The following is a 19031-nucleotide window of genomic DNA, read 5'->3' on the forward strand; positions in this document are numbered from 1 at the left end:
GTTAGTCTCTAAGGTGCCACAAGTACTCCTTGTTCTTTTTGCAGATAAATTAATGGAGATTAAGTCCATGAATGGCTATTAGCCAGGATGGGTAAGGAATGGTATCCCTAGCCTCTGTTTGTCAGAGGGTGGAGATGGATGGTAGGAGAGAAATCACTTGATCATTACCTGTTCAGTCCCTCTGGGGCACCTGGCATTGGCCACTGTTGGCAGATAGGATGTGGGGTTGATGGACCTTGGTCTGACCCAGTGTGGCCATTCTTATGTTCTTATGAAGGAGGGGCAAAACCCTGTGACAGAGTTTCTGTAGTGTAGTGGTTATCATGTTTGCCTAACACGCAAAAGGTCCCTGGTTTGAAACCAGACAGAAACACAATGGCTTAATTTTCCCAGCTCCTACTGGCCTATCTCTGCTGTTGTAAGAGCAGGAGTGATTTCTATGCGCAGAAGGTCTGTTATACTTCCCCTGCTCCCACTTTTGTCTCCTCTCCCTCTCTGAATGCCTGTGAAGTGGCTTTTCCCCTCCCGCTCCCTCCTGGAATGCTGGTGGGATGAATGGGCTGGTTGAAGAGCAGAAGAGCTCCCAGGTAGACAAGGTGTCTGGGACTCTAATTAGGCAGCACTCACACACCCAGAGCATGGACACTGCCCAAGGTGGAGTGTGACCAACCAGATGCAGCCAAGTCATCTCTAGTCGCAGGCCATGAGGTGCAGGCCCTTAAAAGGGGGAGGGGCCCTGTGCTCAGGAGAGCACTCACAAGCTTGTACCTCCAGTGAATGCCCTTTGCCCGGACCGCCTGGCCAGTGGTTCTCCGCGTTGTATTTCATTGTGCCTCAGGGAGAGTTACCTTCATCGCACCATCCATAGCTGTGCTGTGGGACACTTACCTTGCAGAATCCTGACATCTCCAGTGCTGTGCCTGTCCAGGGAGCGTGAGTATGCGAGTGTGAGTGTGACACCCTCTCCCCCTTCTTCTTTTGAGCTTAGCTGTCATTATAACAAATGTGCTGCTTTCTGCCAAACTCTGGTGGGTCATTAGTCCTCCCTACGCTGACTAGCTGGCCCAATTTCGGGTAACACCTGTGATAAACCCCAACCCCTGCATGGCAGAGGGTGGTGAAATGAGCTGAGGAAATAGCCTTGGCATCAGCAGGGGAAAGCTAGAGGATCTTGGCCAGTCACCTTTTGAAGCCTTGTGGCTTGGTGTCCTCTGAACTTGGAGATTGGCCTATGGCGGCCGGCTCTTCCTGCTGCCTCCTCTGTGTGACTTGCCAAAGGAGGGAGTGAGGCGGGAATGGGGCAAAAAAGGAAAGTCGAGCTGAGGAAGGCAGGGCAGAAGCTAAGCGCCTCAGTTCGGCTAAGTGGGGTTAGTAGAGCGCCACCATTCGTTCTGCAAAGCCTGGGGAGGTGCGGTTGGCTGCTGGGAGGCAGAATCCTGTGCCTGCCTCTTGGCTTCCCAGAGATGGCTACTTGCAGCCCAGGAGAAGGATGGTTCTGGGTGAAAGGAAGACAAGCAAAGCTCTGGGAGGAAATTTGGGTGCGGGGTGCGGGCTCTGTGCTGGGGGAGGGGGTTGGAGTGCAGGAGGGGTGGCACTTACCCCGGCCAGTGCAGCTCCCAAAGTGCCTGGTACACACAACCCTCTGGCAGCAGCTCCTAGGTGGGCAGGGGCAGGGGGTCTCTGTGTGCCGCTGCCTGCAGGCACTGCCCCCAGAGCTCCCATTGGCTGCAGTTCCTGGCCAATGGGCGCCATGGAGTTGGTACCCGGGCAGGGGCAGTGAATGGAGACACTCCCACACCAGGGGATGCTGGGACATGCCAACCACTTCTGGGAGTGGCACGGAGGGACGGAGGCAGAGTGGGCAGGGAGCCACCTCAGTGCTGCTGGCACATCTCTGCACACCCATGGGGGGAGGGGAGCAGAGGTCGTCCATGTGCTGCCTGGGGTAGGGGCAGAGCACAGAGCTGCCTCCCCTCCCGGGTCTATTACAGGAGTGGGTGGGTGGGGTCTTTTGGCCTGCAAGGTGCAGCAGGTTGGACTAGATGATCACATTGGTCCCTTCTGACCTTAAAGGCTCTGAGTCTAAAAGGGAGAGGGAAGTAAAGGATTTTTTTTTTAAAATAAACCAAACATTGTAATACCAGGATAACTCCAACAGCTCATTGTATAGTCCTGCCCCTTTCTTCCTCCATTGTGTGTTGAATGACCTGCAGCACATGGATTTTGTCATTCCATTGATAAACTGATACAATGTGACTGAAATTAAACCAATTCCCAAGAGAGAAAACATCACATCCCTGCATTGGCTGGGAATCGAGCCCAAGTCAGCTGCTTGGAAGGCAGCTATGCTCGCTACTATACCACCAATGCATCTAAGAAAAGCAATACTTATACTTGCCCAATGAGGCTAGAGCAGCATTGAGAAGATTTTCTGCCTGTTAAAATGTACTGGATTCTCATCACTAAAAAAAAACCACCTCCATCTTCACTTGGGTTTGAACCATCAGCCTTTCAATTAGCCACCAAAGTTGTTAATCACAGGGTATGTCTACACTATGGGATTATTCCGATTTTACAGAAAGTGTTTTTTGGAAACAGATTGTATAAAGTCGAGTGCACGGAGCCCCAGTAAGCACATTAATTCGGCCGTGTGTGTCCATGTACTGAGGCTGGCGTTGATTTCCGGAGCGTTGCACTATGGGTAGCTATGCTATAGCTATCCCATAGATCCCGCAGTCTCTCCTGCCTATTGGAATTCTGGGTTGAGATCCCAACGCCTGATGGGGCAAAAACAGTGTCGTGGGTGATTCTGGGTAAATGTTGTCACTCAATCCTCCCTCCGTGAAAGCAACGGCAGACAATCATTTCACACCCTTTTCCCTGGATTGCCCGGGCAGACGCCATAGCACGGCAACCATGGAGCCCATTCAGCCTCTTTTCACTGTCACCGTATCTCTACTGGATGGTGCTGACAGACGTGGTACTGCAGTGCTACACAGCAGCATCCCCTTGCCTTTTGCAAGTTAGCAGAGACGGTTACCAGCCATACTGTCCTGTCTGCTGCCTTGCAAGTTGACAATAACAGTTCCCAGTTATACTGTACCGTCTGCTGCTGTCATGGGTGCTCCTGGCCGGCCTTGGTGAGGTCAGCTGGGGTCACAGGGACAAAAATGGGAATGACTCCCCAGGTCATTCCCTTCCTTAAGTATTGTCTAATGGGAGAGTCAGTCCTGTCTGGACTATCGGGCAAACCTACTAAAGAACCAGAGAGTAAATGGTCATTCCCATTTTGCCCAGGTGCCCCCGGGCGACCTCACAGAGGCCAGCCAGGAGCACTCACGGGACAACGATGACGGATAACAGTCCTACTGTACCGTCTGCCGGCCGGAATGGAAGGGAAGGGGATGCTGCTGTGTAGCGCTGCAGCACCACATCTGCCAGCAGCATCCAGTCGACATAAATCAAAAAATGATTTTTCCCCTTTGCTTTCATGGGGGTGGTGATGACATATACCCTGAACCACCCGTGACAATGTTTTTGACCCTTCAGGCTTTGGGAACTCAGCCAAGAATTCAAATGGTTTTCGGTGAGTGCGAGAACTGTGGGATAGCTACACTTGTCAGTCGCCCCTCCCTCCGTGAGCGTCCATTTCATTCTTTGGCTTTCTGGTACGCTTGTCTCAGCTCCTTAAGTTTCAGCACTGTGTTGAGTCTCTGTTGCGGCCTCTATCTATCATGGCCTTGGAGATTTTTTTTAAATGTTTTGGCATTTTGTCTTTTGGAACGGAGTTCTGATAGAACAGATTCATCTCCCCATACAAAGATCAGCTTCAGTATCTCCCCTACAGTCAATGCTGGAGCTCTTTTTTGATTCTGGGACTGCATGGTCACCTGTGTTGATCGCGCCCACGCTGGGCAAACAGGAAATGAAATTCAAAAGTTCATGGGGCTTTTTCTGTTTACCTGGCCAGTGCATCCGAGTTCAGATTGCTGTCCAGAGCGGTCACAATGGTGCACTGTGGGATAGCACCCGGAGGCCAATACCGTCGAATTGTGGCCACATTAACCCTAATCCGACATGGCAATGCCGATTTCAGCGCTACTCCCCTCGTCGGGGAGGAGTACAGATACCGGTATTAAGAGACCTTTATATCGATATAAAGGGCTTTGTTGTGTGGATGGGTGCAGGGTTAATGCGATTTAACGCTGCTAAATTCGATATAAACTCGTAGTGTTGACCAGGCCAGAGAGAGTAGCAGGTTTCCCCTATTGTTTCCCACTCTTGTTTTCTTGACTAGTTTCTCCTCTGCACCAACTTGCTGTTTTTCTTTGTGAGCCTGGCTAGCTCAGTGGGCAGAGCATCAAACTTTTAATCTGAGGGTCCAGGTTTCAAGTCCCTGGTCAGGTGATAAACTACTCCCCAAGATCTTACACTGTCTTGCTGGAGTCCTCTTTGATGTTACTTTTTCTCTTCAGGATTTTCCCTTTCCTCAGAAGGGCCTTTTTGTGTGTGGTTTGAAGGGGCAACTTCCTGACAGCCCCTCTGTCCTTGCAGCCTGGAGGAATAAAGGCCTCTGGGCATAGAGCATGTTCCTTCCCTGCGCACACACACACACACACATACAAACAAACAGAATATCCCTAAGGAATTAGAATCACCTGCTGCCTTCCCCAGTCCTGCTGGATCCCCAAATGAAGATGCTCTTCAGCCTAAACCCATGTCCCCTCTTTTCCCAGTGCCCCTCAGACCCAACCCTCAGTCCCTCCTATGCTCACTGCTCCTCACTCCCAACCAGAGCCTGCTCCTCTTCACCCTTCTCCTCTGTCCCAACCCACAGGCCCCTTCTCCTCATGCTGCTCCTCAATCCCAATCCACAGCTCCCTCCTTCCCTCCAGCAGCAGGTGCTTCAGACCCCCTCAGGAAGATTTTCTTGCAAGGTTTCGTGTATGAGTCTGCATGTGAATTTTACAGTATGTTGGAAATAGGTCGGGTTGCTGGCCGAAATGATCACTTGTGGCTGGTGTTGGATTCCCAGTCTCCATGTTACAGGGGCAGGAGAAATAAAGGGTTGTTATCCTTGTTGTGTGAATCGAGGGCAGCACAACTGTGCTTGGCAGACCCCGATTGAGGGACTCACCCTCAATTCAATAGCACTTGCTAGGCAGGGGACAGGGGTTCCAAAGCCAAGTGGGCTGGGGTCTGGGTCCCAATACTAAAATGTAGGTGTCAGACCAACGTTAGGACAGGGTGGCTGTGGAGGGATGAGTGAGTCCCTAGACAACATAGTGAGTACGGAGCCTTCTTATTTTCCCCCCTTTTCCACCCAGGATGGCAGGTGAACTCTACAGAGGCACCTCTGGGCTTGCACTGACTAAGGACAACAGCTGTGAGTGGGGTGCAGAGCGGGGATGGCTCATGTTAAAGGACTTTTGGTTGCTGGACTTACGAACCGTAGGGAGAAGGACACTGTCCAGCTTATCTGGGGGGTGGGTCTTTCCCTCGTGGTTTATGTTTATGTGTTGGGGCTGCTGACATGACTTCTGCTAACCCTGGGCTTACATTGCAGTGTAGACATACCCTGAGAGGGCATCTAGACTGTGACAAAATCCCGCTGGCCTGGATGGTCTGATTTGGGCTCCTATGGGCTCAGATTGTGGAGCTAAAAACTACAGCGTAGACATTTGGGTTCAGACTGGAGCCCAGGCTTGAGCCCTCACCCCTCGTGGGGTCTCGGAGGCTGGGCTGAAGCCCAAGTGTCTACACTGTCATTTTATAACCCTGCAGCACAAGCCCCACAAGCCTGAATCAACTGACCAAGGGTTTGAGAATAGTGACTTGGGTGTGTTAATGGCAGTGTAGACATAATGCTAGGCTATGTCCGCACTGCGATGAAACACCCACGGGTGTCCCGCGCCAGTTCAGGATCCCAGGCAAGGGTCATGAGGTGGTAAATTTGCAGCATAGACATCTCGGCTCAGGGTCAATACTGGGCTCTGGGAGACCTCAAGGTTGGGAGGGAGTTTAGCAAGCAAACAAGGTAAAATGGCAGTGGAGTATTACCCTGGACTCAATGGCATTTCTCCATTGGTCTGTCTGCTTTGGGGCAGGGACAATAACACGTCCTGCTGCATTTGTTATTTCAAAGGGCGGTTTAGGATTTTCATTCTCACACACGTTGCACAAAGCAGGACTCAACCCTCGGTGCAAACTAAATGAGCTGCCCACAGTTTCTGCCAGCCACAATGAGCCATTCCGTGTGAGAGCCCAGACCTGCCCCTGTCCCAGAGGAAGCAGGATCATCTGTGACAGGCTGGAACACTGACCTATCAGCTCTTAACTCCCAAACTTTCAGTAAGTCTGTTATCAGTGCCTGTGAGTATAATTTAAACAACTATACTGGGCTGGACCAAAGAGCTCTCTGTTTTGTCCTCCCACCATAGCCAATACCAGGTTGCCCGAGAGTTAGTCAATAAGGCACCACTGGGAATTGAACCCAGGATCTCCTGTTTACAAGACAGGTGCTTTAGCCAGCTAAGCCATGGTGCCTGCCTGTGGCAACAGCACCGTGTCTGCCCACACCTGACTCCCTGCCATCCCCACTGGGGCCTGACAAGCTTTGCTTGTGTTGGATTCTGCAAAGCAGAGGAGCAGGTGAGGTTTTCCTTGCAAGCTGTGTGTGTGTGTGTGTGTGTGTGTGTGTGTGTGAATCTTTGGCCAGGTCTGCACTACAAGGTTACTTCAGCATCATTATATTGCTCAGCTGTGTGAAAAACACACAACGCTCCCTCGGTCGGCAGCTTGTGGCTGGTGCACACACTGCAATGCCATGTCTGGTGACAAAACTGCCCTGTTTTGGTGACAAAATAAAACCACCTCGACGAGAGGCCTAGTGCTTTTTGCAGCAAACTTAAAGTGACAAATGTCAGTGTAAATGCTGCTGTTCATTATATCACCATAACTGGCCTCCACCAGTATCCCACCATGCCTGCCGTGAACTCACCTGCCCTGCATTCCTGCTACAGAGCCATGGGCCCCTCCCCTTTCATAGCTCCAGAAAGTTCTGACAGCTGAGCCACTATCTAACCGGGATTAGCTTGATAGAACTGCATTGCCAGCCTAAGCCATGTAATTACACCAACCTAATTTTGTAGTGTAGACCTGTCCAAAGAATCACACACACATTGGGGAGCAAAACTTCATCTGCTCCTCTGCTTTATAGAATACAAACACGAACAACACTTGTCAGGGCCCAGTGGGGATTGGCAGAGAGTCAGGTGTTGGCCATCTTTATCCCAGGAGAGATGGACTCTAAGGGTACGTCTCCATTGCAATGTAAGCCCAGGTGTGGCACGCTGTGCTCAGAGCAGCACCTGGAAGACCCATATTCACCACTCTCATATAATGATGAGATGGTTTGTTCAAAGTCTGCCTGGTGACGTATCATTTCAAAAGTCTTGATCTGTTGAACATTAATATCGTGTTGGATTGTGTGTGCTCGCATTGGTTGGGAAGTTATGAAGTTTTGCTCTGTGTGTGTTACTGAGATATGTTATGAGGTTGGGAAATGCCCCCCACCAGCCTTTCAGGTGTGACAAGGAAGGAGCCAGACTCGCTGCTGGCCCATTGAAGGGATCCACACTCCCAAGGACTAGCCCAGGAACCGTGTACAATGCAGACTTCTCCGAGATAGCACAGCGACAATGGACACTGCTTGACTCACATGGTAACAAAGGAGCTTCCTAGCAAGTTGGAAGAAACTATGAAAGAGGGGAAGAGACATCATGACTTGGCCTCTCTCCCCCACAACTCAGCAGCTGGAAACACACCTGGAGGACAAAGACTGAACTGATTCAGAAATCAGAAGAGAATAATAACAATAATACTTGCAAACCAAAGTCCCCAAACAGACTAGTATTCGTTTTTCAGCAGAAAATTTTCAGTTTGGGGAATTTTGTTTTCTCAGTCAGACCTTGCCAAGGGAAGCAGGGAGAAAATGTTTGAGTTGCCTCCTTCAGAACAGCTTGGCCTAGACACTAGCTCTGGTTCACTGCTCTGGCCTTGCTCGGGTTGAGGGTATTTTAATAATTTGGGCAGGTCCCAGGGTGTTTGGGGGAGAAGATGAGGATGTTACCTCTTGAGATAAAAACTAAGAAATACAGCACTAGAGAATTTCTTTTTTAAAGAAATCTGGGATTTAGACATTTTATTTAAAGCAAGGGAGTTCTGAGTTTCCGAGAAGGTTTTTGTTTGCAAGGAGCAAGATCGTTTGAGCTGTCATTGTACCAAAGGGGGAGATGGTTGTCTACAAAGGAGGGGTGAAAACTAAATGCATCTGATGAGGATGGGATTTGAACCCATGCGTGCAGAGCACAATGGATTAGCAGTCCATCACCTTAACCACTCGGCCACCTCATCTGAGCTGTTAAAAAGGGACAGGAGGAGAAATCTAAGGCCAGCAGAGCTAGGGACAATAAGGAGTTTTTAAATACTACGCAGAAGCAGGGGCTGAATGAGCTCCCCCCTCACATCTAGTGAGGAGCTGGGGGAAAGACTTCAGGAACAGAGCGTGTTTGCACAGACACACCTACTCTGCCTAGGTATGCAGCATGATGGGGCTGCTTTCCCAAAATGACCAGTTTCGGCTGGTGGTGGGTTACAAATCACTTTAGGATTCAATGGAATGAAATGTTATTATCCTTCCTGCATGAGTGAAGGGCAGCAGAACATACCTAGACTGTCCTGAGGGTGGGGTGGGTGGGTGAGGAATAGCTTTTATTGGACTTCATAGAAGTGATTGAGAACATCACCCTAAACCAGTGGTCCCCAAACATTTCACTCTGTGCCCTCTTAGCCATGGCTGTGGCCCTTTGGAAGCCGCAGTCAAGAACTGAGGCTGGGAGTGGGGCTGTGGCTTGCTGGGGAGAGGGGTGCAGACAGGGGTAAGGGGGTTGAGGCTGAGCTGGGAGCCAGAGCCCCAGGCTGACGTTGGGGTTGGGGAAGAGCTGGGGCAGAGTGGGGCTGAGTGCTGCTCCCTCCATGGGGGCTGGCTCAGGCCCTGAGGTGCCCCCATGAATGTTCCTCTGTGTCCCCCTAGGAGTCATGCCCCACATTTTGGGAACCACTGAACCCTACTCGCTAAGCAGGGGCTAGTGATGCCAAAGCCCAGGGAAAGGGAGAACAAGTGTGGGGCCCCCAGCACTGGAGCCATGTGAAGGGGCTGCAGGAGAGGGGCAATGGCTGGTGGCATAGGGAGTTAAGGGCAAAGGGGGCACAGGAGGGGGCAGGAGGTAGGGGTGAAGGAGGTGCAAGGGGTGGGAGTGCAGGAGCTAGCGGTAAAGGGGGAGTGGGGATCGTCCAGGGGCAATGGGGAAGTGCCAAAGTACAAGCTTTGCCCAGGGCACCATTTTCCCTAATGCTGGTCTGAGCAAACAATTGGAAATGACCCTTCAGTGAGACCAGAACCATCGTGTAGAAAAGCCCCTTTGTTAAGTGGTGGTGGCTGAGGGCTTAGGGAGATGGGTTAGAAAATAACAGGTGTCTTTCTGTGGAGGTTTGATTCTTGCCTGTTAGGCAAGGCTGGTGTGTGGTGTCTCCATGGCTGTACTTTCAGTGTCTGATCTGCCACAGGGAGCCAAGTCTAGACATATTCAGAGGCTCTATGCCAGCGTTTCTCAAATTTCCTTTCACTGCAACCCCCTTCTGCCCCAAAAAAACTTACTCCATGGCCCTGGAAAGAGGGACCAGGCCCCTCCACACTGGGCAGAGGCAGGGGAGACAAAGCCTGAGCCCTGCCCCAGTTAGGGGAGGGCAAAACCAGAGCTTGAAGGATTCAGCCCTGGGTGGTGGGGCTCAGAAATTTGGCTTCAGCCCCAGGCCCCAACAAGTCTAACGCCAGCCCTGGCAACCCCATTAAAACAGGGTTATGACCCACTTTGGGGGCCTGACCCACAGCTTGAGAACCACTGCTCTATGCTGATGGGAGAGAGTTTTCCTGTGGGTGTAGTTAATCCACTTTGCAAGAGGTGGCAGCTATGTCACTGGGAGAAGCTATATCGGTGGGTGTGCAAGCTGTGGTGTTTGCCACATTTAAGAAGTTTAATCAAACCCCATTTTTAAAACCACCTGTGGTCTGGGAATGGCAAAGGAGCTCGATGAATCAGGGTCTGTCCTTCAAAGTCCTGAAAATCACGATTCCCTACTCAGGTCATTGTGGGGGTATAGCTCAGCGGTAGAGTGCTTGACTGCAGCTCAAGTGGTCAGATTAGATGCTCTAATCGTCTCTTCTGGCCATAAAGGCGACTAATTTCTGAAAAGCTGAGTGTAGCATTGGGAGCAGCATCTGATGTTTTCCTGTCTAGCCGGCTTGCTGCCTAGAACGAACGCTCCTTGAGTGGGGTGATCCACAGGGAGTAGCTCAAACCTCCAAAGGGCCTGGCCAGGGGCAGGACATTAGCACAGCAAGGGAGGGATGTGGCAGTGACATCACAAAGGCCTTTTGCAGGACCTCAGACTATTGGTCCAAGGTGGTGGGGAGGTGGTGACCTCACAGAGAGATGCTGACATCAGCCAGGCAGGACAGGGGCGAGGGGCCAGGGAAACCTCAGAGACCCTGTGGCTTTGCTTCAGCAAGTCTCCTTCTCCAGGTCTCTCTTTGAGGACTGGGGGAGTATTCGGGTTCACGTACCTGATTGCCAGGAGGAACCTCTTTCGAGTTTTCTCCTCCCCTTTGCCTGATTTTACTAGAAAACAGCCGACCCTGTTTAGAAGGTAAGAGCCTCCTCGAGGTTTGAAACCTGTTCAGTCTGATCCATCTGGTGACCGTTGAATTATAGGCATGGAAACCACGAGCTTAAGGAGGCAGAATTTTATTCTGCACCTGGGATTTTGTCCCTTAGAATCACTGGGGTCATTGGGGTTTGTCCTTTTTGTTTCACCTTTTCCTCCATCCATCCCTCCCTCCTTTCTCTTTGTCTCTTGCTTCTTTTGTCCTTTCTCCTGTTCCCCTCCCAAGACCAGGAGGTGTGTGTGTGTGTGTGTGTGTGTGTGTGTGTGTGTGTTATGGGGGAGCAGTGTGGTTTTTCCCCGTGTAGCCAGCACCAGACCTGGCACCACCCCCAGCTCTGCCCCTTTCCTGCCACTGCGATCCCATCTCACCTCCTGACCCTGGCTGGGCGCCCCCGGCTCCTCGTAGCAGGGGGCTGTGCAGGGGGGTCTCCTTGCAACCATGAGTGGGTGTCTGGTGGGTGCCGTCACCTCCGCCAGAGACCCCCAAGAAACTCACTAGCTTCCTCCACATGAGGGGAGGGGCTCCTACTTTCTGTCTTGGGGGGGAGATTCCGTGATGTCAGAGCCTATGGTGAGAGTGGTTCGAATCACGAGTCTGGAGTGGCAGGGCAACCCCCTCCCCCAGTCAGATTCTGCTAGGGGGCTGGGCTGGGATCTGTAGGGAGGAAGACACAGGAAAAAGCAGCCGCCACTATTGAACCCAGGAGTCCTGGCTCCCAGTCCCCCTGCTATGACCTCTAGACCCACCTCTGCTCCCAGAGTCAGGGATAGAACCCAGAGGTCCCTGGCGCCTGGTGCCCAGCCCCCTCCCTGCTCTGACCACTAGACCCCACTCCCCTTTTAGGCTCGCTGCCTCTTCTATCCACCCAGGCCACCTGTCCATCCCTTTGCTGCAGGTTTCTGGGATGTCACCCCTGCTCTGCGCTCCCCCAGTGCAGCCCAAGGCCTTTCCTCCCCCCAACCACACATCCTCTCCCCCCTCGTGCTGGATCATCTGCTTGGCCCCCAACCGCCTCTCGAGGTGCGCTGTGCGGCGTGGCTGGGGATTGTGCAATGGCCCAGCACCAGGCAACGCAGAACGTAAACCACAGGCCCTGCCCTGCCCCACCCCACAAGAGCTGCCCTCCAGGTGCATCGGAGCCCAGCGCCCTGCACCTGTGCCCTCCTGCCCCACAAGGGGTGAGCTGCAGTCCCCACCATGCTCTGCAGAGGCGAGAAGGGTCAAGCCAACCAGCCCATTTAGGATGGGGGAATCAACACCCTTTTTTCTGCACAGCCACTGACCATCAGCAGGATTCCTCCTCCCTCCTGTGCCTCAGTGCAACTAAATCTCCACACCTAGACAGCCGGTCCATCCGCTGCACCCCAATCCCCCATGCCTGAGCCTCCCTGCCAAAGCCCTGCACCTGGCTCCAGAGAATTAAGTCTCACATCTCACTGGGAACTCGACTTCTTGTGCCCAGAGAGTCTCAACCCCCCTCAGTAGATGACCTGAGTCTGAGAAACACAGTGTCCGTCTTCTCTAAAGAAGTACGTGGAGAAATTATATGTGACCATGTGGCCTAATGGATAAGGCATCTGAGCCTGGATCAGGCAATTGAGGGTTCATGTCCCTTCGTGGTTGTGCTTGTCCAGTTTTACCTTTGGGCTGAAAGTCCTGCTCCCTTCGGGGCTGGAACCTCTTCTTGGCCGCTCAGGCCAATGCTCTGGCTTCAGCTAGAGCCCCAGGAAGGAGTTGGGGGTTGGGTGTCACAAAGGCTGGGGCATGAACCCCAGGTGCTTCCAGTCTCGCCTTTGCCCTTCCTGACTTGCCAAAGAAAATGGGCGGCTGCCCGAGCTAGAGTGTGGAGCAGTTTCCCTCTTCCAAGTGTGCGCCTGTCCCTGTGCTGGAGGGTACTTGCTACATAGCACCTTGGGAGCCTGGGTGTTTCTCTGCTTCTCGCCAGCTGGGGAAAAGCCTCTTGGGGAAAAATCTCCTGCCCCACTGCAAAAGTGAGCACGGAGAGTGGGAACGGTAAGAGGCCCCACCGGGGGGGGGGCTGGCCCTGCTTTCCTACCATCTTCTGATGTTGGCCACAGAGCATCAGCAGCCGCCCCACATGCTGGTCTGTGGGTGGCCTTCAGTGGGTGTTTGGCATAGCAGGGAGCAGGCTGGCTGGGGGTCTTTGTCGCTGTCTGCTGGCCACGCATAGGCATGGTCCTGCCCTCCTCTGAACAGCCAGAGTGAGTCTGTGCTTAGAAAGCAGAGACACAGGAGACTGGAGACAAGAGGGTGAGAAAGATTGAGAAAGGGCCTATGCAGACAGCCCACACCACAGGGACGCTGCCTGGTTAAGGGATGTGGAGGCAATTGAAATGTGCTTGGGAGGGTGGTGATGAGGGATTAAAAAAATGTTGGACTCAGTGAAAGATGAGACCAAATGAGGGAAGCTGAATGGCAGCTCCATGGAGGGTCATTGTGATCAAACACCCCACCCATGGGCACCTCGAACTGTGCTAGACACAGAGAAAAGGCAAAGAGGGATCCAGCCGCTGAGTGATCCCCTTCTGGGAGAAGAGCCCCTGGATAATTAGGAGGTGGGTTGGGAATGGAGTGGAAGGTCCCTCAGGACGAGGCGAGAGAAAGGCCTCAGAGCTAGGGGCACTAGGCAATACGAGTGAAAGGGCTTCACGCCCTCCAGCAGCAACAGCTGAGGGCTGCAGGTTCGGACTGAGATCCCTGGGGAATGTCTCCATCCCCATCTGGTGTTGGTTTAGATTTAAACAATGATGCAGCCTCTGCTCCTGAGCAAAAGCACCGGAACCTCGGTAGAAGTGGGGGAGCCCCGAGGCCCTGCCCTTCTCCATGGCCCCAACTCTCCTCTTCCCCTGGAGGCCCTGCCCCCAAGCCAGGACAGACGCTGAAGCCGGGCCACGGTAAAAGCCACCTAGGGAGCCCAAGCCACTATGGGGAGCTCCAAACCCTCCACCTGCCCTGGCTTAGGGGCCGGGTGCCGAAGAGCCTGTGGTCATCAGCTGAGGCAGCCAGGAATGCAGCTATGAGACAGCCCAAAGGAGGGAAGGCATCTCTAGCTGGACTCTCAGGTTCAATAGCATGGGGCCATCTGGACCAAAGATCTCCCTTGAGTAGGCATTAGTAACCAAGCAGGAGGGACAAGAGAGACCTTTGTGCGATGAGGATGCTGAGCAGTAGGGTCTCCAGGGCTTCGTTCCAATACGACGCAGATCCAGCAGATCCTACCAAGCTCTGAACTGGGACTGTGAGAGTCAGAGTCCCGAGGGCCGACCATCACCCCATGGGACCAGCTGGCTATGGGTTTTCTGCAGAACACCTGTGACCACTAGTATTCACAGGGCAGACTTGTCCACTGCGCTCCTTGTTTCTCTCCAGCTGTTCCCTCCCTCGAGACCCTGTCTCCTCCCCCATCTCTAGTTCTCGTCTCTGCTCTTACCCCACCCCCTTTGTTTTCTCAGGGTCCTAGCCCCACATTGCTGTGCTGGCCACGATCCCGTTTACCCTTCCAGATCGGCTGGGCCAGGAGCACATTCCCAGGTGGTTCTCCCCTAGGCAGAGAGCAGTGATGTCTGGTGTGTCCTCACGGGAAACCAGCTCCCAGAAACAGAGCCAGGAGCTGGTCCCAGCGCATCCCCCATCCGCTGCGAGGAGAGAAAATCACCCCCAGCCCAAGGCCCAGCTGCAAAGCGCTTGCTGAATTACAGGCTGTCTTGGAAGCCCCCTGCACTGTGCTGGGCCCACAAATCCATCTCCCCAGCCACAGGGGGACGTCAGTGTCATCAAACTCAGAGCCGTGGGGAAGGGAGCAGGCGGGGTTAAACCTGTGGTGCTTATGGCCACCACACGCATTGGCCTCCCCTCAGGCAGGGGACTCACAGGCCCTGGATCCCCTGCACCCTACAGCCTGGATCTCTGACACCCCCAGACCCAGCTGGGGAGCTGCTGTTGCAGCCCCTCTGGGGAAGCAGTGGGAGCCACACTCGCCAGTGGCAATAGTTCAGAGGTGGCCACAGACTCTGAGACTCAGGCAGATGGGGGCTTGGCTCTGTATCTCCCCCAGCAGGAAGAACAGAGGCTCAGGGGGGCACAAGAAGGGGCCAAGGTGACAAACAGGAACAGGGGAGATTTTCTTCTTGCTGCAATTCATCAAAATCTCATCCCTGAAAAGCTCCAGGAGGGGGAAGCTCAGCCCACCAACCCCTCAGTGAGCTACATAGATACAGGGCCATCCTTACCCATACGCAAACTACGCAGCTGTGTAGGGCGCCAGGAAATGTGAGGCACCAAATTGCCCCAAATTTCCTGGTGCCCTACGCAGCTGCGTACTGCTCCAGCGGCCAGCCCGATCCCCGGCTGGCTGAGCCGGCCAGGAAAGCTGCCCCTGCCTCTGCTCTGCCTCTTCCCACAGCCCCCACCCCTGGTCTGCCCCAACCCCCCTCTTCCCACCCCTGCTCGACCCCATCCCCCCCGCACTCCCCCCCTGCCCCTGAGCTACACCCCGGTGCACTGCAGGAGGGATCAGGTGCACCCGGCACTCACCGGGCCGTGGGAAGTGAAACGCCCTGGCCCCAGCCTGCTCTGCTCCACCAGCTCCCAGCCGCGCCACTGGTGAGGGCTGGGGGCGGTTTTCCCCCCCACCCCCAAGTGCCAAGGCGAGGAGCAGAGTGCAGCAGGCTGGGGCCGGATCACTCCACTTCCCGCCGCCCCGTGAGTGTGGGGTCAGGCCTGCCCTGCAATTACCGGGCAGCGGGAAGTGGAGTGACCTGGCCCCAGCCTGCTCCGCTCAGCCAGCTCGGCCTGCGGGACAGGGGTGCGGGTTAGGGCACCAAAATGTCTCGGGACAACCCTGAATAGATCATTTTCCCACAGGGACCGATGGCTGTTAGAATAGAGATATTCAGGCTGCCTGCACAGGCCTAGACTTTCAGAACTGCGGTGTCAGAGCTGGGAAGGGGGACACTGGGGAACAGACTCTGTCGGTCTATAGAGATAAGCCCGACTGGTGTGAAGGGCTTTGGAATCTGCTTGCTGGGAAACTAACCCCAGTAAACATCCCTTTGTCTGCGCTTCCGACTTCTGGTCTTTTGCGGCTTGCTGCCTGCGTGACAAGAGCCAGGGAAGTGGGCGGGGGAAGGGAAAGCCTCTAACAATGGCTCCTTGCTCCTCTCCCTCCAGGCTCAGGGGTCAAGGATGGGCAGGACTCCAGGCTCTGCTTGAGGGATCCTGGCACAGAGGCTGGTGGGGGAGAAAAGATGGTAGATTCTCACCTGTGCTCTGGAGAGGAGGTAATAAGTGAAGGGGCATTTTTGACTCCTCCTCAGTGTCCCCAGGGCTGGAATTCTACATTCCACAGGGCCAAATGAGGGGGTGACACTACTTGGTTAATGAAAACCAGTGCTCCAGGTGCAGCTTGAACTCACAACCTCAGCATAGCTCCTCTCAGCACTGCCCTATAAGTACTGTGCGCTAACCAATTGCACCACTGGAGCACCTGTTAACTATGCTTATCTGAGACCCCCTAGGTTGATACAGGCAAGGAGTGACCCCAAAACATTCTCGATGGAGCTGAGAGCAGGTAGCGACAAGTGTTGTACTCGGTGGGGTGGATTCTTCTTAAGGGTTCCAGGCCCCATTTGACCCTTTTGTTCTTCCCTGTGTAATAACAGAGCTGGTTAAGACTCAATGGAGAGTCTTGCTGCAGCCCAACAGATCTGAAATCACTGATAAGCAGCTCTAAGCATTAGTCCTGCTTTGGGACAGTGTCTCTCATGCAAGAAACTGCCCAGTCTGCGCTAGCAGTGAGGCTCCCTCACTAACAGCTGAAATCAGGGAGAGCTGTGTGAAGTGCAGGGCCCCAGGGGTGCCTGAACAGGGGGGAACAACACCCCAGGGCTTTTAAAAATGGGAGGGCTCTGCCTTGCCACCTTGTAATGACCGTAAGGGCGAGTGATGGGGGGAGGGGTGGAGAGCAGTGAGCGGGAGGAGGGGTCTGGGGGGAAGAGGCAGCGTAAGACGGGGTCCTTGGGAATAAGGGGTGGGGCAGGGGCGTGGCCTCGAGTGGAAGGGGTGGGGCTACTGTTTGGGCTCTGGTGGCTGCTACTTTTAGGCAGGGCAAGTGCGGGGGGCAAGTGGGGCAATTTGCCCCACAAGCCCTGGCCAAGAATCCCTTCCCTGGCTAGAGGCGCCTTTTTAATTTTTACTCACCCGGCAGCAGTCCGGGTCTTTGGCAGCACTTCAGCGGTGGGTCCTTCAGTTCTGCCGAAGACGCAGAGCGAGTGAAGGACCCGCTGCCACTGAAGACTCGGACGCCACCCAGTGAGTACAAGCGCCACAGCGGGTGGCACCTTTTATGTCTGCTCCTCGCTTTGCTGCAGGCCCTCGAATCCTCTGGGCGGCCCTGCTTTTAGGGAGCCTGTTCTGCTCCTGGTGGGACCACAAGGTGTCAAATGGTGCCTGGAACCATTAAGAAGGATCCACCCCACCGAGTACAACACTTGTCGCTACCTGCTCTCAACTCCACTGAGACTGTTTTGGGGTCACTCCTTGCCTGTATCAGCCTAGGGGGTCTCAGAATTGTAATTAACAGGTGCTCTAATGGTGCAATTGGTTAGTGCGCAGTACTTACAGGGCAGTGCTGAGAGGAGCTATGCTGAGGTTGTGAGGTTTAAACCTCACCTGGAGCACTGGTTTTCATTGACCACATGGCATCACCCCCTCATTTGGCCCTGTGGAATGTAGAATTCTAGCCCTGGGGACCCTGAGGCAGGGGAATAGTCAAAAACACCCCCTTCTCTTATTACCTCCTCTCCAGAGCACAGGTCAGAACCTGCAATCCTTTCTGCCCCCCTCCCTCCTGCAGCCCCTGTGCCAGGATCCGTCAAGCAGAGCCTGGAGTCCTGCCCCTGGCGTCTGTACTATTGACACAGACTAAGTGACAGGGACAAAACACTCAAATCCCGCCTGGTGCAGGGAGCCAGGTTTGCTCTTCAAATTCTGTCGTTGGTACATTTCCAGGCCTGGGAATGTCCCACAACAGCATTGAATGGGAAGCTGCCTGCAGAACAGTGACACTGCACAGAGCTCCTGTGGAGGAGGGGTGGGAATTAGTAACAGTTTGAGGATCGTTTGGGAAATGAGCCTTTGCTGACAAGGTTTGTTTCTGTTCATATTTCACCTTCAGGTGTTATGTTGAGGGATCTTTAGTATATTTTTGGGAGGTTAATAACTATCTCCTCAACTTTATTTACTCAACTTGAAAATTGATGTCACTTGATTTTTGCATCTCCCTGTGAAAATACAACTGACGTGTGGCTTTCTACAGGGGGTCATGATGTTATAGTTGGGGAATTCAGTCTCTGTACTTCTGGGGGTGTTGCTTTTTTAACAGCTGCCTCACGGCCAGGCACACCGGGCTGTTAGCTGCACCCACGGTCCTTGCCAGGGGCCCCTGCTGAACCCTGGGCTGCACTGCCGTGCTGGGGTGACTCTGCAGGTGGAGAAGCTGCTGTGAAGCAATGGACAGCAGGTGCAGGAAGGAGACAAGGTCACTATTCACATTCTGAACTGCACAGTTTTCACTCCCAGCCCTACCGGTGCCCCTCAGTTCCAACCCGCAGCCCCCTGGGCTCCCCGCTGAGCTCCCCAGTCACTGAGCGGCTGGTGTTCCTCACTCCCGACCTGCAGCCCCTGCTATCCCAGTCCTGACCCCCAGACTCACAGCTCTGATGGTGCCCCTCACTCCCGACCTGCAGCCCCTGCTATCCCAGTCCTGACCTCCAGACTCACAGCTCTGCTGGTGCCCCTCACTCCCGACCCGCAGCCCCTCGGCTTCCCCCAGCCCTACCGGTGCCCCTCACTCCCGACTCGCAGGCCCCTGGGCTCCCTCCAGCTCTGATGGTGCCCCTCACTCCCGACTCGCAGGCCCCTGGGCTCCCTCCAGCTCTGACGGTGCCCCTCACTCCTGACACGCAGCCCTTGCTATCCCAGTCCTGACCTCCAGACTCACAGCTGATTGCTTTGAGAGACTGGTAGTGAGTTGGGTGTGGTGGCTGGAGAACAGACAAAGTGGTTACTGGTTTATGATTTTCTGTTTGCTCCTTTCGGGTAAGGGAAATAGGGAAAGAAAAATAAGCAAACTAATGAAGAGCAGAAGAAGCTGGAACTGCACAGGTTGCAAGTTGCTGCCCAGAAAGGCTGAACACTGGGCGCTGGGAAAGTCTCTGTTAACTAA

General features: G+C 53.9%; 2 non-coding genes across 2 annotated transcripts; both read right to left on the minus strand.

The window, feature by feature from the left end:
• Nucleotides 1-6472: 6472 nt before the first annotated feature.
• TRNAT-UGU lies at nt 6473-6546 on the minus strand. Its single transcript has one exon. It is a non-coding gene; the product is annotated as a tRNA-Thr (tRNA).
• A 1787-nt stretch (nt 6547-8333) lies between these two features.
• Nucleotides 8334-8415, minus strand: TRNAS-GCU. Its single transcript has one exon. It is a non-coding gene; the product is annotated as a tRNA-Ser (tRNA).
• Between the last annotated feature and the right edge of the window lie 10616 nt (nt 8416-19031).

This window comes from Mauremys reevesii, linkage group 23 (assembly GCF_016161935.1).
Source record: "Mauremys reevesii isolate NIE-2019 linkage group 23, ASM1616193v1, whole genome shotgun sequence".
In the NCBI taxonomy this organism is placed as follows: Eukaryota; Metazoa; Chordata; order Testudines; family Geoemydidae; genus Mauremys; species Mauremys reevesii.